Below are 24,088 nucleotides of genomic sequence, written 5' to 3' on the forward strand. Positions count from 1 at the left end.
TTCCACATCTATTCCTGTGAGGGCATCCACCATCCATCAGGGTGAATTTGGGACACTGTACCAACAAGTGCAAGGTTCATGTGGCTAAAAGGTAGTGAAACAATAGGCACTCTGTAACAAACTGTTAAGGACATTGAACTGGAAAGTTTTCATCCTAGGTCTCAGTCCCTACCATCATGCCTGTTGAATGCATTTTATATTCAACAGTCACTGAAAAAAGAAATCTGAGAACAGGGACCAAAACCCAGGACTTGCCTCCCTCCTAGTCTGTCTGTTTACATCATCTGTGAAAACGAGACAATAATATCCATGCATTTATTACGAAAAATCTTTAGCCACTTTTTTTCATGTGTATTAAACAATGCAAAGGTTAAATTTTGTTACTGGATTGATAGGGTCCAGCAGTAGTTGATAGGACTAAAAAACAGGGTTGGGCAATTATTTGGGCTGAAGGGCTACTTTAAGGAGTTGGTGAGCTGTTGTGGGCTGGTGGGGTGGTGCTGACCTGGCACAGCGGAAGGCAGGGGGTGGCAATTGATCCTATCAGGGCATGTGGGTTCAGTCTCCATGGAAGCCAGCCTGAGACACCTGTGGACAGGGAGTATTTGGCCAGATGGATGGCATGGGTCTGTGGGTGCGCAGGGAGTAGTGTCCAGGAGCAGGACAGGCTGGCACGGGCCAGGATCACTCGGTGGTGACAGTGCAGTGCTGGAGCCTGAAGCAGAGCCGCAATCCATTCCCCACGCACCCCTGCCTGTGGAACCGGCACCCATCACAGGAATGTCTGCAAAGTCTCTGCCCTGGCTCCAGCCCCCTACTATCACTGCTCTGTGATCCCAGCCCCACCCACCCACCCACCCATTTTGCTCCCAGATGCTGCTCTCTGCTGGCCTGTGGCCTCATTCCATCCACCCAGCTGAGTGTACCCCACCCACAGGGGTCCTGGGCCCATCTCCATAGAGACCCACCCACCTACTCTGTTGTCTGCCCCCAATGGTGGGTGTGAGGTGGATGGGCCAGAATGCCTGGGCAACGTGACTGGGTCCAGTGGCAACAACGCTATCAGCAGCCATCAAAAGGATCCACCATTGCTTGGATTGCCAGGAAATGGAATCTGGCTGTTGCACTGCTCCAGCCCTGCTGTATGCCCATGGGCGGTGGGACCAGCCACATGTGCCATGAGACAGGTTGCCCCCTGTTCCTGGGCCAGGCAGGGCTGAGGGGTCCACTGCAGGCTGGATAAAATCCCTTGTTGGGCTGGACCCAGCCTGTGGCCTGTATTTTGCCCACCCCTGGCCTAACAGGAGATCTGAATGTTAGTTTTGACCCTTTGCTACATTTTTAGCACTTTCTACCAAAGCATAAAGATGTGTTTGGGCTGTTCATTGACTTAAATATATAGTGAATAAAAGGCATCTGCTTTGTTGCCCTTCTAACTATTATGTATATAGTTAGAAGGGCAGATGCCTTTTACAGCACCAAGGGCAAAGACATCACTTCAAGAATAGAGAAGATCAAAGATCAGTCAGAGAGACACTTGGGCACTGGTGCCACTGCATTAGGTGGTGTTTCATGGCTTGTTGAAAAATTCAGGAACTGGGAAGGGAGCTGATGGAGAGGAATATCCAGATGATCTTCTTGGAAATCATTATTTTCCTTTGAGCTAGAAAAGGAAGAAGAGAGAAAATAACTGGAAATGAAGAGTAAATTAAGCAGGTGGTATAAGGTGCAAAGCATTGGTCTTGAGGAAGACTGAACTTTATAGTTCTGACAGCTTTTATTTTTGTAGTAGCTATGTACTTCTATTTTGTAATAGACTGATTATGTTAACCAGAAGAGCCTAAAACTAGCTGTGATAATATGTCAATCATGGTACAAATAACCAAATATGGAGAACATAATTCATATGACTAATCCAATCACAAAGGGGTATGTATGGAACACATTTCTAAAATTGTTTTAGATGAGGAGTATAGGTAATAAGAGGAGTTGGAGACACTGATGTATGAGAAGAAATATATTATTGATATTTGGTAGGATGACCTCTATAACACGAATGTTAAAATCAATTGTTACAACTTTGTTTCATGAGGATGCAATGAGAAAATGGAATGTGGGTGTGTCGCTATTTCAGATGCTAATTTGTTACACAGTTGTCATCATTCAGCATGTTAGATGTTTATGAACTAGGGAAAAAAGGGGTATAGACTGCAAAATCTCTTTGGAGAACAGGAGGAGCTGCTCCTACCTGTCTATAATGTGCAGGATGGAAAAGTCTGCTATCCTGAGTGACTTTAGCACATACACGTTTGCTAGGAAGCTCATGCTGTTAATAACAGTATTTTAGGAAAAAAAAACCTTTTTTTTTTAATTCTTACATAAAATCCTGCTCTCAATATTAGACCAAAGAAATGTTCATTTCTGACCCATGTTCCAGCAGTTGCCTGTATGCCAGCAATTGTGATTTCATTAGGTTTACTTGTACAAACAGCATATAGTACCACATAGTCAAGTGTATATACTTTGAATTATAAAAAGTGTAAAAAAAATCGCCAGTCTAAATGAACTGAATGCATACACTTAAAATGGGAAGCCTTAACAAAAATAGAGAATCATTATGCACATGTAACATAATGCCCCAAACCCCCCACAATTCTGCAAACAAAGTTACTAGTTAAAAATGCTATCTTCATTAACAGGAAATCTGCAAGCAGTGATAAATAAAATCAGTACATAAGACAGTAGGAAAAAGGGGACGTTAACAGCAATTAATATACTGCAAGTTAAAACAAGTAGGTGACTGGACCATGGGCATGAGGTAGACATCATTTTACGTCAACTTCAGTAAGGCCTTTGACTCTGTGTCTCATGAAATTATCTCAATTAAACTGGAGGGTACTGGTGACCATAGGGACCAGCCTTTGGTGAGGTGGGTGGATAACTGGCTCAGAGGCCAGTCCCTGAGAGTTGTGATTGAGATCTTCATGGAGGGCTGTCTCCTGATCCCTGCAGGGCACCACTGAGCTTGGACCTATGCTTTTTAACATATTTATTAATGACTTGGATGAAGGGGTGGAATGCTCTATGATTAAGTTTGACAACAATGCCAAGCTGTGAGGAAATGCAAGCACACCGGAGAATAGGGGAAGGATTCAGGATGTCTTAGACAGACTGTTTCTATGGGCTGATCAGAATCAGATGAGGTTCAACAGGGAAAAATGCTGAGTCCTTCATCTGGGTAGGAAGAACCTTCACTATAACTATAGGATAGGCAGCAGCCCACAGGCTGGCACAGGATCTGAACGGGACCTGGGGGTCACAATTGACCGGAAGATGAATGAGCCAACAGCGCAATGAAGCCACCAGCAAAGCGAATAGATCTCTGGTGTGAATCAGCCGATGCACTGCCAACAGATCCAGAGAGGTGCTCCTCCCTCTCTATTCAGCCTTGATGAGGTCACAGCTGGAGTACTGTGCCTAGTCTTGGGCAATGTACTTCAAGAAGGATGTGGATAAGCTTGAGAGGGTGCAGAGAAGGGCCACCTGCATGATCAGGGGGCTGGAGAATAGGCCACATGAGGAGAGACTCCAGGAACTAGGCTTGTTCAGTCTGAGTAAGAGAAGGCTGAGAGGTTACTTAATAGCCACCTTCAAGTATGTCAGGGGGGAGTACCAAGATCCAGGGGAGCAACTCTTCAGGAAGGCAACCCTTGGGAGAATGAGGACCAATGGACACAAACTAACAAAGGGAAGATCTAAGCTGGACGTAAGGAAGAACTTCTTCTCCGTAAGGGTAACAAGAACCTGGAACACTCCTAGCAGAGGTGGTGCGGTCGCCATCCTTGGAGGTGTTTAAGAGCAGGCTGGATAAGCACCTTGTTGAGGTAGTTTGAGCTCATTAACCTCCTGCCTATGGCAGGGGACCAGACTTGATAATCTTCCAGGTCCCTTCTGGTCCATTGATTCTATGACAAGAAAAGCATAAGGAATCCATGACATTTCTATGCTAATAGGGCTAAACGTATAAGGCTAGAGAGTAATATAGGCCCATTGCCTGATACAGATAGTAAAACTAATCAGTGATCTATAAAGAGGAATATTTAATAAATATTTTATGTATTTAGAGAATAGCATAATAATTTCTTGATAGCATCATCATTTCATGCGATGATGTGGACAGACTAGAAAGCTTACCTTCCATTACAAATGAAAATATTAGGCAGGTTTGCTAAAAATAAAAAACCAAAACAACCTGACTACTACTACTAAAGTTGCTGTTGTTTTTTTATTATATTTCAGAAGATGGGTGAGGACTGCCAACTTTTAACAGTATTTAAAAATATAAAAGGGAATTCAATGCAGACAAGTGCAGGGTATTGCATCTAGGGAGTAGGAACCAGCAACACACCTATAGGCTGGAGAAAACCCTTCTTATCAACACAGTGGCAGAAAGGGATCTTGGAGTGATTGTTGACTCCAGGATGAACATAAGCTGCCAATGCGAGGAAGTGGTCAGTAAGGCTAACCACACCTTGTCGTGTATGATGCATCACTAGCAGGTCCAGGGAGGTGAGCCTTCCCTAGATGCGGTGTCAGTCGGGCTGCAGTTGGAGTACTGTGTCCAGTTCTGCATGCCGCACTTCAAGAGGGATGTGGCTAGCATTGAGAGGGTCCAAAGGAGGGCCACTCGCATGGTCAAGGGACAGCAGGTCAGGCCCTACGAAGAGAGGCTAAAGGGCCTGAATCTATTCAGCCTCCACAAGAGAAGGCTGAGAGGGGATCTGGTGGCTATTTACAAACTCACCAGGGGGGACCAGCAGGAATTGGGGGAGGCTCTGTTCCCCTGGGCACCACCGGGGGTTACTAGGACTAATGGCCACAAATTGTTAGAGAGAAGGTTCAGACTGGACATCAGGAGGCATTACTTTATGGTTAGGGCTGCCAGGCTCTGGAATAGACTCCCCAGGGAGGTGGTGCTCTCTCCTACCTCGGGGGTCTCTCCTACCAAGAGGAGGCTGGATAGATATTTGGCTGGGGTGTTATGACCCCAGCACTCATTCCTGTCTGGGGCAGAGGGTCACACCTGATGATCTGTTTAGGTCTCTTCTGACCCTAAGCACTATGAAACCTAAAGAACTCTCTAGACTTTTTTGCCTGATGTCAATCCAGCTAAAATAATGGAATGGCTAATTTGGGAATTATTCAACATGTTTTCATGGAAAGTGGGTGTTGGAAGGCATATCTGGTACTCTGAAGATTGTAGGTCTGATTCGTGTGCTTGGATTTGAACAATTTACTTGAGATGATATGGTTTTTGTTTTTGCTTTCATTTAAAATGAAATTAGATACTCTTCTGAAAGGCCTGCTTGATTCCAGGTTAATGCAGGAGGTGAGACCTGGTGATTCTAGTGATCTGGTCTCACCTCGTAGTCTATGAACCTAGGGATATTCTTATGTTTTAATTAAGTGGGGCAGGGCTCTGAAGGTGGCCTACTGTTTTATCAAGTAGGAAGGCAGGGGAGATATGTACCTTTTATAGACTAATATCTAGTTAGTCTATAAAGGTGTGTATCTGTCCTGCCTTCTGACTGACTTAGGCCAAAACATCTACCTACCTCTCTATCAAGTATATCATTGCTTCCCTAGCCTGGACCAGTCTATCACCAATAAAATAGACATGTAGAACCAGAATATAGGTAGAAGATAGAGATGTTTATGTAGGAGATTAACAAGAGATCACTGGCTTTGTAAATTTTCCAAAGTAACAGTTCAGTGTTGGAGAATGCTGCTTTGATAAAATTGAAGCCTTCCTTGGAAATGTGTTGAGCCCATGAAAAAAGTTTTGACAGACATAAACCATGTGCATGGCTTGTTTAGCCAGAGTATCTCTCTGGTTCTCTGTTATCCAAATTGCAACCTGCCCATCCACCAGCTGACCCAACCAGTTGGTGGGGCTGGCAAGCTGGCAGAAAATTAGGCAGGCAGAAAGGCCAGCTGCTCAGCTGGTAAGCAGGTGGCCTGGCCATCTTATTGCTGGTTCTCTGCCCATCTTGCTACTGGCTGCCCTGTTACCCTGCTTGTGGGTGGGTATGTTCCTCTGCTTCCAAGGGACTTGGTCAGCAGGATGCCATCCTTGCCTTGCTGTCTGGGTGGCTTCCAATCTTCACAGCTGATGGCAGAGTACCTGGGTGCTATAACATAGTTTTCAGTATCCAAGTAAAATTGTGCAAAGGTGGTGTTTGCTTCTGATGGAGCAGTAGACAAAATATCAACAAACCAGAATTCCCCAGGTTTCTTCCTTTTTTTTCAACCCATTTTACACTTGGGGTTGACAATGCAATGCAGAGGGACTGGGTTGTTGGATTGGAAACTAATCAGGGTGTGTTGGCAAAGCCAGTGGTACAATAAAAGGGTGTAAGAGCAGACCTTTACAACAGGTACATGTAATAAGCAGAAGAGAAGAAATAAGCTGCCATTTCAAATACTTTACAGTCTGAAGTACGTGCCTCTGAACCATTGGTATAGAAGGTCAGAGCTCTGTGACACAGGCTAACTACCTCTCTCTGATCATAGTTGCTATTGCTATTTTGCTGTGTAGAAGAGATAAGTTCCTAAGTGATTTGAATGGGGAATAAAATTGACTTCTGTTTGTGTAGGAAAAACTTCCTTTGATGCCACATGCTAACAGGTCTTTTTTAGAAGGCTGCTGCATTTATACTGTGCAACTCAGAGATGAATTTTCCTGGAATTGAATTGCTTTGAATATTATTCTAGCACCATAAGGCATCTGCCTGCCTCAGTTTGATGGTTAGATAATCTAGTAACTCTAAAACAGTTGCATGGTCAGACTCGTCTAATGATAGAAATTAAAAACCCATCACTCCTCAACTTGACCCCATCGTGTCTCATATGGGGAAGTCTTGTAGTAACATACATCTGTAAAACTGTTTTCTTGAGAAGACATGACAATTCCTTCTGAGTTAAGTCTGTTTTGTCAACATGTATTTACTGCATGGGTCCTACAATAACACTTTAAATTAAAAGCAATTATAACATATGTTCTGTAGGTGAACAGTTTGCTGGTTTTAACAAGAATGGTGCTTAGATACCAAAAGAAATAAATTAATGGACTAGATCATCCAAAATAAGTTATAAGGAAATGCACAAGTTACAATCCTTCATTGGGTATAAAAAGATAAACTTTTCTCATATAGATGTTTGCATTAATATATCATAATAGATTTGTTTTTTCCCACTCAGCAGGTTTTTGAGAGGTCAGAGGAGTAGAAAGTTACGGAAAGAAGTCTTCTTTGGGAAGCTGTAAGGAATGTGGTATATTCAAGCGGGGGTTAGTATTTCTTTAGTTTTTGGATTTCTGGAAAGTAGAGTGGATCCCACAGGGGTGCAAAACTTTTGTAGGTCTGTTGAAGTGGGGAGACCTATGGCAGTTTACATGAACTAAGGATCTATTCCAGTTTGGTATTACTTTGTTCATCAGCATATACCTTATGCTGTAATATATGCATGTGTACACGTGTGTGTCTATAATAATGTAGTTTTTTAAATAGTGAAAAAATATATTAATTCATGGGTTCATGTCTGGAATGCCTTTTGAAAGCCAACTATCAACCCTTAAAATGGACCTGCAAATAGAAAAATGAATACAGCTTTAATAATAGCCCTGCAAATGCCATGACTATGATTTAGTTGCTGTATTTGTTATCACTGCTCTCTGACTGCTGTTCTTTATTGGCATGTGTGCCTCAATTGTTCAAACAAGACAATGTCTGAACATTGATGTCATATTTTTGTTACTGCAAAAAGCCTACATTTGACCTTTCTTTGTGAGTGTGACACTAGTAGAATCCTGCTCCAGTTCCTAGCAATCTACTAAATCCTTAGAGAGTTTACTAGTTAATTATTGCCAAGTGAATTTTTAATTTGCTCCCAAGATTACATTGGTGAATACCGTCATTACTGGGAAGTTTATTTTAGAAATTGGCACTAGAGGGAGCTAAGTAATTGTATCATTTATGTATCTAGGAAAAAAAAAAAAAGGAACATTCATTTAAAAACTTGCATTTTTTTCTGAACCTGCTGATTTTACAAATATGGCAGCTATGCCTCAGCAAATTATAAGCAATAATGAATTAGTTAATTTTCCTTAGTGAAAACTGCTATGCTAAGATTATTAAATTACTGTATTTCTACTTAGTGAAAGTAGCTACTAGTCAGTAAATTAGGATTTCTAGGACTCTTTAGGGAGAGGGATTTTTTACTATTATCCTTGTTTATCATTATTTTTGTCTTAACAGAATTAAAGTGCTCATAGTTACCTTCTCTAAATATAAGTTTGCTCCCAAATGTATTACTGGATGGATGGCTTCATAGAATATAGTAGCTCCGTACAGAACAAAAGAAGATATTTGTTGTACAGGTTATACTGAATTTTCAAGATTTTCTGTTTGAGGCAAAGTTGTGCCTCAATACAATAGCCCTTTTTAATTTTTTTTTAAAGAAAGTGCAGGAGTCCAGTTCATTCCCTGTTTAATGAAAAAAAGAATGTGGGGAACCTTCAGTGGGAACTTGTTTGGGCCTTGGATCTGCATAACTCATAATCCAGACTTGTAGTAGAATTTTCTCTTCAGGATTGCATGTCCTTAACTCCAAACTGTATGCTGAACTGTAGAATTCTGCTGCAGTCCAGAATAGTTCCATAAATGCATCCACATTTTCATATTGCCTATGCTGCAAAGTCATCAAAACATTTGTTGAATATGACTTGATTATGAATATGACTTTTTAATATAATGTAGAACTTAGTCACAGCACCATTTAAAACAATTATATTATTTTGACTTGATTTCAGGAATTTTTAACATAGCTGCCTACCATATAAATCATGGCTCTGAATTCTACTAAGTGGGTTGCATGGATATTTCTTTGAATGTTACTTAACTTAATTGCAAGTATTCTAACTTCAAAGGGTTGCAGTTTATATAACCAACAAAAATGTGCTTATCTATAAGCTCTGGAGTTTTCAAGGAGACTTCTCAATCTTCTATCCCCACAAACTCTGTCTCTGTCCACTGTCTCTCAGTGGGTTGCTGCCTCCACCTTTCTCAAAGCCAAGCAGAGATTGCCAAGCCCTTTTGTCCTTGACATCTGAAAGAGCAGCAGGCCTTGTTCCTTCTTGCAGTCAATGTGGGGGGTTGTAGGATCTCTCTTCCTAATGACTGCCTCCTTGTGAGGCAAATACCTCTTCACCACTCTCTCTAGTTAAGCACACATGTTCAAAAAGCACGAAGTGGAAGTGCTCTAAGTATTGCACTTTACTTAAGGCATTCTAGGTTGGGCTTCGAGTGAACAGAACAGATGTTTGCCCTTTGGTGTGGAGTGGCTCAGAGCCAGCCTGCACTGGCTGAGGCCAGAAGATTGGGGACAGTCCTGCATGCCTTAAAGAAGGCTGCTGGTGAATGCTGAGCCCAGCTGAGCAGTTAGCCACCCCTCATTGGCAGCTGCTGGGAGGTGAGAGTAGGGGAACAGAGCCCCTGCTCCCCCCGCACTGCCCCCTCAACTATACTGGCTTGAGTTTTGGGGGGGGTGAGATGGATCTGCATGACAGGAGGGTTCCATTACCCCCTTACCCCAGCTTCCTGACAGCTGTAGCCAGGGACTGCAGCTTAGAGCCACATGCAGCTTTTCCTGCACTGGGACCTGGGGGCAGAGGAGGTAGGAGAATGCAGCCCCCCGATATGTGGACCCAGCTTGGCAGCCAAGCCTAAGACCTGAGCCAGCAAGCAGGGGCCTCCATTCCTCGTCCCACTGTCCAGCCATATAGTGAGAAAAAAGCCTTTTCTGTCTCTTCTCTGTGACAGCCTAGGGGTGGGGCTGGGCCAGTGTTCACCTGCAGCAGAAGAGCACCAGCTGAGGCTAGCATGCTGCCTAGGGAAGGCCCTTTGGGATTCTGGGAGACTGTGACTTAACTTGAGTCACGAGGGGATCTGGTGCAGACATTCGATAAAGCACTCCAACCTAAGGTGATTTGGTCTGGTACTACATCCATCCAGGTCTATCTTAGACCAGGATATGCCATTTTTAAAGTGGTCTATATGTGGTGAACATCTGTTTGATTATGGGTGTAGAGCAGTTTCTGAGCTCTTATCGCATGATATATGTAATGTCTGTACCTGGCCTCTGTTTCCAGGAGGAGCATAAGGCTACAAAGCCTAATAGTTGTCTCTTTAATAAGGAACGTGCTTGTCAGAGAAACATTTCTTTGCTTTGCTCCAGTTTGCTGACCTTTGTTATGGTTACAGATACAGATATAGGTACAGATTCATAGATGCTAGGGTCAGAAGCGACCTCATCAGATCTTCAAGTCTGACCCCCTGCCCTGGGCAGGAAAGAGTGCTGGGTCAAGTGACCCCAGCCATATGCCTATCCAGCCTTCTCTCAAAGACTCCCAAGGTAGGGGAGGGAACCACCTCCATTGGAAACCCATTCCAAATTCTGTCCACCCTTACCATGAAGAAGTTTTTCCTGATGTCCATCCAGCCTAGATCTGCTCTCCATCAGTTTGTGACCATTGTTCCTTGTTACCCCAGGAGGCATCCTGGTGAACAGAGCATCTCCAATTCTTTGCTACTTCTCCCTAATGAATCTGTAGGTGGCCAGAAGATAACTTCTCAGCCTTCTCTTGTGGAGGCTGAAGAGATTCAGGTCCCCTAGTTTCTCCTCACAGGACTTGGCCTGTAAACCCTTAACCATATGAGTGGCCCTTCTTTCATAGATTCGTAGATGTTAGGGTCGGAAGGGACCTCAATAGATCATCGAGTCCGACCCCCTGCATAAGCAGGAAAGAGTGCTGGGTCTAGATGACCCCAGCTAGATACTCATCCAACCTCCTCTTGAAGACCCCCAGGGTAGGGGAGAGCACCACCTCCCTTGGGAGCCCGTTACAGACCCTGGCCACTTGAACTGTGAAGAAGTTCTTCTTAATGTCCAATCTAAATCTGCTCTCTGCTAGCTTGTGGCCATTGCTTCTTGTAACCCCCGGGGGCGCCTTGGTGAATAAATACTCACCAATTCCCTTCTGTGCCCCCGTGATGAACTTAAAGGCCGCCACAAGGTCGCCTCTCAGCCTTCTCTTGCGGAGGCTGAAAAGGTCCAGTTTCTCTAGTCTCTCCTCGTAGGGCTTGGTCTGCAGGCCCTTGACCATACGAGTTGCCCTTCTCTGGACCCTCTCCAGGTTATCCGCATCCTTCTTGAAGTGTGGCGCCCAGAATTGCACGCAGTACTCCAACTGCGGTCTGACCAGCGCCCTATAGAGGGGAAGTATCACCTCCCTGGACCTATTCGTCATGCATCTGCTGATGCACGATAAAGTGCCATTGGCTTTTCTGATGGCTTCGTCACACTGCCGGTTCATGTTCATCTTGGAGTCCACTAGGACTCCAAGATCCCTTTCTACCTCTGTGCCACCCAGCAGGTCATTCCCTAGGCTGTAGGTGTGCTGGACATTTTTCCTCCCTAGGTGCAGCACTTTGCATTTCTCCTTGTTGAACTGCATCCTGTTGTTTTCTGCCCACTTGTCCAACCTATCCAGGTCTGCCTGCAGCTGTTCCCTGCCCTCCAGCGTGTCTACTTCTCCCCATAGCTTTGTGTCATCTTCAAATTTGGACAGAGTACATTTGACTCCCTCGTCCAAGTCGCTGATGAAGACATTAAAGAGTATCGGTCCAAGGACCGAGCCCTGCGGGACCCCACTGCCCACACCCTTCCAAGTCGAGACTGACCCATCCACCATGACTCTTTGGGTGCGACCCTCTAGCCAATTCGCCACCCACCGGACTGTGCAGTCATCCACATCACAGCCTCTTAACTTGTTCACCAGTATGGGGTGGGATACCGTATTGAAGGCCTTCCTGAAGTCTAAGTATACGACATCCACCCCTCCTCCTGTATCCAGGCGTTTCGTAACCTGGTCATAGAAAGAGACTAGATTGGTCAGGCACGATCTGCCCGCCACAAACCCGTGCTGGTTTCTCCTCAGCATAATTTGCCCTGCTGGGCTCTCACAAATGTGAGCCTTGATAATTTTTTCAAAGACTTTACCAAGGATGGAGGTGAGGCTGACTGGCCTATAGTTGCCCGGGTCCTCCTTCCTCCCCCTTTTGAAAATGGGGACCATGTTAGCCCTTTTCCAGTCCTCCGGGACTTGGCCCGTGCTCCATGAGTGTTCGAATATTCCCGCCAGTGGCTCTGCAGTGATGTCGGCCAGTGCCTTCAGCACCCTTGGATGGAGCCCATCCGGGCCTGCCGATTTAAAGGCATCCAGTTCTTCCAAATGACTCTGCACCACCTCAGGATCTACGCATGGAAGTCTGGCGCCTTGCTGCTGCCTCTCTACAACCCCAGTGAGAGACTTGTTGTGCCCCTCACTTAGGAACACTGAGGCAAAGAACTCGTTGAGGAGTTCAGCCTTGTCCCCCCTATCTGTCACCAATTGTTTCTGCCCATTTAGCAGTGGTCCTATTCCTCCCTGGGCCTTCCTTTTACTCCCTATATATCTATAAAACAATTTCTTGTTGTCTTTTACTTGGGTTGCCATCCTCAGCTCCATGGTAGCTTTGGCCCACCTAACTGCCTCCCTACAAGCACGAGCAGAGGAGGTATATTCATCTTCAGTGATCTCACCCTGTTTCCACTTTTTATGTGCTCCCCTTTTGGCCCGTAGGCTGCCCTGGATTTCTCTGGTCAGCCATGGAAGCCTCCTGGCCCCTTTCCCTCTTTTGCCTCGCACGGGGATCGTCTTGCTTTGTGCCCGAAGGATCGTTTCCTTTAGGCACAGCCACCCTTCTTGGGCTCCCATCCCTTCAAAACTCCTACTCTGCAGTGCTTCCTTGACTAATCGCCTGAGTGCATTGAGATCAGCTTTCCTAAAGTCTAGCACTTTCACCCTACTAGTTACCTTACCCACTCACCGTCTTATGTTGAATTCTATTATTAGGTGATCACTGTCTCCCAAATGGCTACCGATCTGGAGGTCCCCTATCATGTCATCTCCTGTTGCCAATACCAGATCCAGTATGGCATTCCCCCTAGTGGGACCATGCACCTTCTGTGTCAGGTGGAGGTCCTGTATACAGGTTAGAAACCTGTGTGAGCGATGGGACCTTGCTGTCTGTGTCTCCCAGCAGATGTCCGGGTAGTTTAGGTCCCCCATGACTACCGCCTCTTTAGCTTTTATGGTCTCTGAGAGTTGCCTCAGGAGCCCTGCATCTATTTCTTCCCCTTGGTGTGGGGGTCTGTAGCAGACCCCTACCACCAAATCCCTTTCTCCTTGCCCCCCATGTAGCCTAACCCACAATCCTTCTACTTCCTCAACCTTGGATTCTGTCTTGATGAGGGTTGATGTATATTGCTCACTGACATAAAGTGCAACCCCCCCACCCTTTCTTCCCCGACCTGTCCTTTCTATACAATCTATAGCCCTCAATATGTACCGCCCAGTCATGGGATGAATCCCACCAGGTCTCTGTTAGCCCCACTAAGTCATAGGTGTTTAGTGCAAGCAGGAGTGCTAGTTCATCCTGCTTGTTCCCCATGCTCCTAGCATTAGTATATAGGCACTTGAGCCCTGCGACTGGTTCTCTCAAACCTCTCTATGTTATCCACATCCTTCTTAAAGTACGGCGCCCAAAATTGGTTGCAGTACTCCAACTGCAGTCTGACCAATGCTGCAGAGAGGGGAATTATCACCTCCTTGGATCTGTTTGTCATGTATCTGCTATGTGTGGTTAGCTTTGCTGATGATTTTGTCACACTGATGACTCATGTTCATCTTGGAGTCGACTATAACTCCGAGATCCCTTTCTACTTTTGCATCTTTGCTTCCTCCTATTTTAAAAACTGAATGCAGATGAAGCATAATAACAGAATACAGTAACTATATGATAATACTCAGAGCTTACTGAAAACTTGAACATTGTAGACCTGAGTTCTGGTAGATAACCTGCACTCCTTGGTAGATACGAAGAATATTCTACATGTATTGAAAAGCTGTCATTTACTATGAATTGGGCAGTTTAGTGGCATTTGGATCATACTGGTGCGTGTTGTTCTTTCAGCATTTCATTGTAGAGTCTCTAGTTTGGCCACCTTGAGCTTGTGTTTGGCTCTTCGGGCATATTTTCTTACCAGTGATGAAGTGAATAGATGTTACCTCTGTCTACACTGCAGCACTGTCAATAGCAGTATTGGTCCTGGCATTGTACTGGTCTCATCTTTTTTCCCTTTGTGGGACTGTTCTTAGAGTGGTTATGATGTGGTTACGATATTGGTGAGGACAGCATAGTTGTTTCCTTTTTTACTAAGAATTTCAGAATTTTAGACCTTCAGTGGGGATAAGTCTTCAACATCCTTTTATTTCATATGAAACAGACTTCCTGCATAGACCAGTTTAATCAAATTATTTGCTATTTATAGTAACTTTATGCTAAACTGCTGTGTATAATAATTTCTTGGTAGTTTTCTGAATTGATATCAAATAGGCTCCTGAAAAAAAGCAGCATATGAATTTTGGGCCTTTTATCAGTTGTGGACAGTCATGACATTACATGGAAAACAAAATGTAATTTCACAATGCAGGATGACTAATACTTGATGCAGTGCGCAAATAATCAATTTCAAATAAATACTAGAAGTGTTTCACTAATAAAAGGTAAGCTTTCCTTTTTAAGTCAAATAAGTCAGGAATGTCTGGTACTTTTTCACATTTTCATCTTGATTTTGGTGCAGATTTTACGATTTGATACATTATTTCTGCATTGATGCCTGGACACTATAAGAAGACATCATGACTTGGTTATTACATTTTTCAGTGCCTGAATGTGAACTGTGGATTATGTTTAGGGTTCTTATGTTATGAAAAAATAACTTTTGGATTGAAGTCCATTATATTGATCCCTATAGTTTCAATAAAGTATTTTAGGTTACAAAGTATCTGGCCTGTTTGTCCATCTAGAATTGTTTTCTCAAAATGTTTGAAAGTTGGATTGTTTTATACTTCTGATTTAGGATGGACAAATGTTATTTTAGAAATGGGTGGTGCTGGAGTCATCTTATACTACAATTTATATAAAAAAATTGATCTCTTATTAGTGTATTGTTAACCTGATCCTGATTTGGTTTATTTTGTTCTATGTATCTGTACCATAATAGTCAATGATCTAATCTAGCTGTTGGATTTCTCGAAGATAAAAATATACCTTTCCCAAATGACACTTCTACAAATCACAGTTTCCCTGAAATTTTTTTATGACTTTATTGAGAGTTATCAGCCCCCTTAATGCTTCTGGAATTTACTGTACAGCTGGCACAAGTAATGGTATATAGTTTATCTTCTCTAGTTCCCTTGAAATATAATTTTCTTCTGGTGAAAAAAGATAGTTATGAAACTCTCTTCCACAGTCTTCTGCTAGGTTTCATTCCAAAATGTGGGATTCATGTGGCTTCATTTGTTTAATCTTTGGCAAAGGTCAGGTTTTCCTCTGATACAGTACTTAGTAGCTGAGCAAGTACACAGGATTTCTATTAGGACACTGATCTTTATCTTGTTTCATTTTTGTTATGTGCAGGGTTGCTGTTACATATTACTCACATGGCAGAAAGGAAGTATCTGCTTATTCATCAGCACTATTTAAACACAAACCACGTCATTAAGGTAGGCCAATATTCTAATAGTTTATACATGGGAGACAAGCACTTAGATAATAGCCAGTGTTTCAAATTATGCAACTGTGTACACACTTCTGCATGCAATAAGTAAGCAGATGTGTAACCAGCTCAATGGGCATGTCCATAACTTTTCTGCACATACTGTATATCCATGATGATAAATTATGCCTGTAGAACTGTATGTGTCCATCCAACCTTGAAAATCTGGCCTTGAAGGACTTGCCTAAGGTTATGCCCTGAGCTAGAGGCATTACAACTTTATATTTCTCAATTTACTGGTATCGACTCTCCTATCCCAGCCAACTGTTCATCACTTCTCTCTCTGTGCTTCAGGACACCAGGGCTTCTCACCTCTGTTTTCAGTTCCCTTTCCCACCCCAGCTCTCCCGCTTGCTCGCCATTTTCCTGCTTTTTTTGTGGGGACTGGGCTTTTTTCATGGGGGACCTACCAAATATGTGGTTTCTGTGAAAATTGCAAAATCATGGATTTGGTAGGTCCCTACCCATCCGTGTTTGGGTCTCCCAGCCACAAGGTGCACCATACACTTCTGCAGCTGGGAGCCCTGTTGAGGATCAGAGCTCAGCCACAATGGGGACCCTGTGCTTCTGCAGCTGGGAGCTCCATCAGCTAATCAGGGCTCCCAGCAGGGGCAGCTCGCATTCAGTTAAAGGTGTGATAGGAACTGGCAACAAACTTATTACAATTAATTGCTTCTTTCAGAGATTGGAGCTGATGAAGGTTGTTTCATATGTAATATCCTGGAGAAACAGTAGATATAGGACTTTGAAACAAGACCTGAAAATGGAAGCCACCATCTCTCTCTTTCTGAAAGCCCCTCAGTTAAGCAGCTTTGAAGTGCAAGTATGAAGTTCACTCTAGTGAAATCAAACTCCTTTTCTTAAGGATTCATGAAAGAAGATAAAATAGAGGAGGCAGAGCCAAAAATTATACTCTTGGTCCAAAACTGAAATGTTTGGCTCTCACTGCTCTAGAGCATGCACATGTGACATAAGCATTTTCAGTGCCAAGTACTGCCCTGTTCCAAGAGTATTAGTGCTCCCACACATGTCCAAAATGTGGATAGAGGTTAGAATAGAGGACTGAGGTAGCATAGTTCTTCTGAACACTGCTTCAGTCATTTGAAAAAGACATTGTTTCTACTCTAATGCATTATCTGTAAGGCATGTACAGTGCAAAGTCAGTCTATCAGTTCATGAAAGCCAGATAGTGTTCTGTAGAGAAAGGTAGCTGGCCATCACACATGGCCAGGAGGGAGACTTTTCACAAACTGAAGAAAAATTATATTTTAAGCAGAATTTCCCAGCACATCCCATTTGTAGTGCTCTGACATGTTTATTGACATTACCTTCACCCTAATATAATATTGGGAAGGGCACTTGAATAGAATGGCATAATGGAGATCAAACCCTATTCCTGTTTCAGTGGGGTTTTTTTAGCAAACTACTTGCTTGCCTTATGCATGTTTTTCTGTGCTAGTGAAGCATCTGTGCCTTTAATTATTCCTTCCCTTGACTGGAATAACTTACTGTCTGCAGCAGTGTCACATGAGTAACTACTAGAGAGGTTGCAAGATACTTCTATTTTTAACCATGTGTCTGTTAGAGTTAAGTCCCATTAAAGTTTCAGTTCAGAATTTTTTGCTTAGTTTTAACGAATTAAATCCCTCTGTTGGCATCTAAGGAGCTAGAATGGCATTCATACAAATTTGCCAAACTGGCCAACTTTGTCTCCATGTTTCTTTGTGTTCCCATCTCTGTCTGTACGTATCTATTATCTTTTGTCTTATATTGTATAAGCCACATAAGACGCCTGTGGGTAATGTGGGCAACCATGTAAACTGCAAGTTGCCCTAGTCGTTTGCCAAATGCCACTGATTTCAAGTTGACAAAAAATTGCCACCTAAGTTGTGGGGAACAGTCTTGTCCTTGTTGTTCCTATCTCACCAAGCCTTGTTACTCAGAGCACTTTGTATCTAATACTAGTCTTGAAATTCATAGTCAACTAGTCAGTCTCAGGGATGCTAATAAGCACTACACTGACAGTGGATGTGGTGGACTAGAAAGATTACCCCCTGCTGCACATGCTGGGTAATACCTGGATTGTCAAAACAGCCTGTTATATGAAGCTCAGGTTGTTTGGAGTGGGGATCATTTATTCTATGTTTGTATAGCAACTGGCATAATGAGAGTCTGATCCATGAGTTGGGCCCACTGAGCTGTGACAACAACAACAATGCTGTAGTTAATACATAATGTTTTTGGTCTGAGTTAAATTGCTATAATTTCATATGAAATATTTTAGAAAATCAGATGAGCGCATAATAAAATAGAAATAGCTTATTGAAGGTATAAGAAGGTCTCAGCATTCCAACCATAATAGGAATGTCCAGAATTGGACAAACAGTTTAGTACTCTTTAGCAGCCATCAGTCTTGGGAGACCATGGAGATTGCACCTTTGGTGGACTACCAGATACCACCACAGCTTCTTGAGTGGCTGAGGAGTCCAGTGTGTAACAAGCAGACCCTCTGGCAAGATGCACGTACACACTCAGTTGAGCTTGTACTGGCATGCCACGTACCATTTTGTCTTGCCTGCCTCTGATGCCTCTTTTCCAGCTCATCATTGACCCTCTCCATCTAGAAGTGACATAGGCACTGCTTCATGGCAGCTTTCTACTTACAATAGTCCAAAGAAATTGATTTCCAGCATTGGCCATTGATGCGTAGCTCATGAAGGTTTTTCTTTCACACATCAACAAAACAAAGTTTGGGCCATCCAAGTTGACGTTTGCCAGTGGCCAGCTCACTGTAGAGTATGTCCTTGGGGATTCAGCCATCACTCATATGATTGAAATGTCCTAACCAGTGGAGACATCTGTATCAGAAGCACAAATATGCTGGGTATCTTGGACCATTCCAGAACAGGGAAGTTGGAGATTTTATCACACTATGTTATGAGCAGGATACCGTGGAGATATCGAAGATGGAAACTGTTCAGTTGTCTTTCTTCCTGTGTTAGTATTATGGAAGCAAAATACAAGGGCTCTAGAAAATGGGAGGTGATGGTGATGATGATTCAGAAACATTTCTGAAAACAGTGCGCCAGAGTCAAATTGAGGAAAAGATGCACTAATTACCATATTTATTATAATTGAAGACCAGATTTTTTTCCCCCCAGATAACGTGGGGGGAAGGGGGGAGCCTTCTCTTAGTTTTGAGTACTAGGTTGGTGCAGGCAGCAGCTCAGCTCTGGCTTTGACTCCTGACTGAGAGCAGCAGTTAGATATGAGCCACCACCTTCCCTGGGCTAGGGTGGCTTCTGCAGCAGGGGAGAGGGTGCCCAGCGGTGTGCGTATACAGAGGAGACCTGCCTGAACAGCTTGTGGGGATCGTGAGGGAGACTTTACTTACCCCTTATTCCCCCCTGCTGGTTATTCCCTTCAGCTCCAACCTGGTTGGGCCCAGAGCTCCTACCACTGGCTGATCAGGGTGGGGATGGGCCAGGGCCACTGCTATTAACTGCCCCAGAGCTAGAGCACAGCTGCAGCAGAGCAGCAGAAGGTAAACCGTGGGAGGAGACAGGCAGCAGGGATCAGGCAGAGACATGGGGAGAGTAGGTGGCAGGGAGAGCAGGAGGTGGGGAGCAGGCACTAGGAATGCAAGGGTCAGGGAGAAAAGTGGCAGGGGGCTAGGAGGTGGGGGGCAGGGAGTGGGAGCAACACCTAGGCACAGGTGGGCAAGGGGCATGGGGGACAGAGGGCAGGCATAGGGGCAAAACAGTGGGGGTAATGTGGCAGAGGTAAGGGGCAGGGAGACGGGTGGCAGGGGGGCCTAGGAAGTGGGGGGGCAGGGAGTAGAAGGCAGGCACAGGGGGCAGAGGGGAGGCAGTAGGGGGTAATGTGGCAGGGGAGCAGGCAAGGATGTAAGGGGCAAGGGTCTTGCTCCTCATCCTGCCCCCCCCCCACTGCTTTCTCCAGCACAGCATTGTGGGTGGGGGGAAGGTACATTTAACATGACCTTTCACTAATTAGATTCTGGAAAATTATAACAAATTTATAGCTTACTATGTATATAGTCTAGTTATTGGAGAGTCACCTTAAATTTGAAATCATCTTGGATTCAGATGAGAAGCCAAAATGAAACTCCACTCATCCCTTTAAAAATGATTAACTTTTCTCTTTTATTAAATGTTTCATCTGTGGTAAAGTGATTGGCAATTAGTTTCACCATTGCACTTCAGTGTTAATGCTGCAGTGACAGTAACTAGGTTGGTTCATAACTGTTCCAGCCATGAACGCTGCATGCCCCCGGAGGCTGGGGGGGCACAGTGAGCTCCTGTAGGTGGCGGCAGTGCTGTTGGCAGTGGGAGCATGGTGCCGGTGAGCAGGGAGCTCCTGCAGGTAGGTCTTGTAGGGAGCTCACTGTCGGTGGTGGGAGCAGCGGGTGGTGAGTGGCAACTGCCGGCAGGCACTGCCAGCAGTGTCAGCAGGTCCTTTTTGCATGGGATGCACCACCACGCTCAGGGGATGCATGTGCACCTGCATGCACTACCTTTGCATCGCCAATGGTTCCAGCTGTTGTTTCAGGCTGCTGGCAAACACAGACTTTGCTGCTTTATGCTATGTTCCCATTTAAAGGATATCTTAACAGCCATCAGAGACTAAGTTGGCACTATAAGGAAAAGTTTGCTAAAGTTTGGAACAAGTTAGCTTGCTATATTGCCATGCAGGTTCACTATTAGCTATAGCTTTGTTTTTACAAATGATTTTAATAGTATATGCAATAAAAAATGTTACCAAAAATAATCCATTTTTTAATAAGGGATTTTGTTGTTGTTGTTTTTTAAGAACTTCTCTCTTAAAAACAAAACCATAAAAACCCCTTAACTTCAGAAAAACTGACTTTTTCCCCTTCAACTCAGACCTTTTCTTTTTAAACATTAGCATTTTCTGAGCTATTGCTCATTATTTGGGAATGAAATAATCAACCAAGTGAAAAACAAAGAGACTTGTGCCCAGACCATAAAAGGCAATTACTAAGAATTACCCAATAGTTGTTTTTTTTCTGTCATAAAGTGTCCTCTGATCTTCAGTCCCTTTATTATGTGCTTGTCAGGCCATACTGTACCACTGGAAATGGTGGTAACATGCTGTGTTATGTAAGTAAGCACCTCTGTATACACTTAATTCACAAATGCTTATGCATGACTTTGGTACCACTGTTTGATGTATTCAGAATAAAAAGTCATATCTCCTAAGAACTTCAAATAGGAAATGGCCAACACCGATTACTTTAGTCCAAACATGATCTGATTCCACTACTTCAGCAGATTACAGGAAACCAAACTGTCTCTGGTTAAGGTTTACACCTTCATTTCCCAGTGGTATGTTTATGACTATTTGCGTACTATTTAGGGTGACTGAAAAAAAAATATTTCATGGTTTCAATAGCATTCTTATTGTTGCCTAGTGTTGTTCGTCTTGGAAGCCTGCATAAGATGTTCCTTAAGGATGTACTGCTGTGGTAAAGATAGAAAGGACTGTAAATGCTCACCCTAACAAAAAAATGTCTCGGAGTAAGCACACCTAAGAACTAGCCAGCACATCCACATGTACCTATACCAATGTGTACTTGATTTTTGTGTGCGAAAGAAATCTATTTTGCCTTTTGTGCATTTCCTGAGGGAGCCATGTGTTTGCCATTAGGATGAGCTACTTAAGTCAAGCATAGTCATATTACCTTTGGTTTTACTGGACGATCAGACAATGACAGTCTGGAATTGATTCAGCAAATAAGTGCAGTGGTGGGAAAAAGACGAAGCATGCGTGACAGCGAGCTCCTAAAAAACATTGTGTGTGAAGGTGTGCATTGCTGAGCCACTTGCGGCACTGAGTGCTTCCTGCTTATTCCTAGCATCTGATGAATCTTCCCTAGCATTGTCTACGAAAGCTTATGCCTCTGAGCCGTGCAGCACCCTCCCTACCTTCTGCTTGACTTCAGATTACCACCCCTCACCATACTTTTGAAAAATGTTGTAACCGAGATCTCCTCTAATATGCCTTTGTCACAAACAGTTCACCCTAATCTCCCCTAATCACCCTAATCATTTCGTTGCCATGGCTCTTTAACTACAATAAAAAGTGCACCACATATCGTTTCATGTCTCAGCTATATTCCATGTAAATAGATCTGGCTGCTGGCAGGGCTTGCTGTGAAGCACTCCAGAAACAAAAGCATGATTTGGAATCACCTGAGACAGTCTATATATGTAGGCATTTATTCCGCTCCCCTCACAGCAGACACTATACAGTAGCCCAATTTTGGAAGTTTTATTTCAAAACATCTCCTTCAAGTTTACCACCAAAAAAATAAGCTCCTAAAGAAATTGGTGAGCTGGATAGATTAGACAGATGGAGGGGCAGTTGAGTACAGTTATTCTGTATATTTTGATCTGTTGACCCTCAACTCTGTGTTATAATATGATTGCATGAGCCACAAGCACTGGGATTTTGTAGTGGAAGGTATGGATGCAGCATTGGATGTTAATTGGTGCCCATCCCCTTCACCCACAAGAAGTTTTGTTCTTTGTAAGAAGAATTCAATGGTGCCAGGTTCCCCTTGATTTGATTCCAAGTGTCATCGTGCTTACTCTGTTTCTTAAACCCCCGGTTTCTAGATGTGTTAATACATGAGAACTGCTGTTTTTGTTTACCATAAGTGACTTTGTAACCATCACGGCTGTGAATAAAAGTTTCATCATGTGACTTAAAGGTGCAGAAAGAAAATAGAGAGCTTGAAAAATACGTGTCACTGGGTACAGTTCACTGTTACTGCACATGTCACCAGTCTTTAGTCTGAGGGCACCATTTCAGATGACAGGCCCTGATCCTTTCTTCCTCTGAGTGCAATCCCATTTTGCCCACTCTTAGACTGGGTTTCTGAGCTCCAGCACTTAGTATACTAACTGCAGCTGTTCACCAGGTCCAGCTGAGTTCAATTCCTTCCTTTCTTCCTTTCAGAAAAGCAGAGCTTTGAGCACAGATGAATAGCTGAGAGCTGTGTACATGGGGATCCAAAATGGCTTTTCAGAGCAAAATATACACTTGCAAAATAGAACAAGACCAAAGGGGTTTAAATGCTACAGAAGGTTTTGTATGAGTTTAAATAGCTTACCCAGAAGTTTCGGTAGCCTGTCTTAACTAAGAAGACTGACTTGACACGGTTTGGGCTCAGTCTTCTTTCAGTAGGCTTTTTCCTTTGGCCTTTAAGAACCATCCTTTTATTCAGGCAGTGATCTTTGTTTCACTTTTTGTTGGCCAGATCACACTTTTTGATACTGGTGAGGGTATCTGCCCTGAATTGGTGAGGATTGCAAAGTCTGAGGTAAAAATTCAAGAGTGAGCAGGGACATTTGTGCTCTGGTAAATGGGGCTGTTTGAAGCCATTGTGTTCTTCCTTTCCTAGGTGCTCCTAGGCTCTGTGTGAATTAACCCTCAAGAATGGCAATTAAGCCAAGGGGTGGAACAGATAATATTAGTCATATATGAATACCTTTCACAAGGTAACATCTGAAAATATGTTATTGTTTATCAGGGGCCTGCCAATAATTCATGATTTTTGAATGTTTGGGACCTGCAGTACCAGAAATATATTTCCTGTGTGTGTGAAGAGTGTTTAGCACATTGCTGGGAACTGCTGAAAGGCAGATAAAAATAAGCTAAATAAAGAAAAATAAATTGATTTACCCTCCCTGAACTCACTTACATCCCCTTTCAGAGGTAAGGGTATACTGATCCATTGGGAAGAATTCAGTATACTCTGGTTTCTCTTCAGATTGCATAAATCTTTCACCTTTTACTAAAGATTTCCATGGAGAGGAAGTTATTTCCTGTGCTTCTGTTGGTACTATATTTGGGGGGGGGGGGGTGAATATGTGGGTTTTTTTTCTCCTCCTCATTAAAGAAGGTGGCATCTCTGGATATTACAAGAGAATATTGGAAAGGAAAAAAAAAGAGAGATGTACAAAAAATTGTGTTTTGATTTGGTATAGTTGCAAGTTGGCTTAAAAGGCTGTTACCAAGCTGTTTAGCTCTCACCTATTGAGAACAGTTCAAACCTGAAGCAAATTGGGCATTAATATATTTTGAGGTTTTTGTACTGCAGATAGCATAGGAACATGTCCACTTTTGAATTACTTTGTATTTCCTGATTCTATGAAGTGTGAAATGCCGTGCTATCGTTATTACTGTCCAACTGAAAGCAGGAAGAGCTTAAATATCACAAGAGAGACTTGTTTTCATGAGATTCCCAAGCCAATGTGATTGA

At 43.4% G+C, this 24,088-nt stretch overlaps 1 pseudogene; it reads left to right on the forward strand.

Moving 5' to 3' along the window:
- The first annotated feature begins 23,576 nt into the window (after positions 1-23,576).
- Positions 23,577-23,713, forward strand: LOC132250483 (U5 spliceosomal RNA; annotated as a pseudogene).
- The last annotated feature ends 375 nt before the right edge of the window (positions 23,714-24,088 follow it).

The sequence above is a fragment of the Alligator mississippiensis genome, chromosome 4 (genome assembly GCF_030867095.1).
Source record: "Alligator mississippiensis isolate rAllMis1 chromosome 4, rAllMis1, whole genome shotgun sequence".
Taxonomy (NCBI): Eukaryota; Metazoa; Chordata; order Crocodylia; family Alligatoridae; genus Alligator; species Alligator mississippiensis.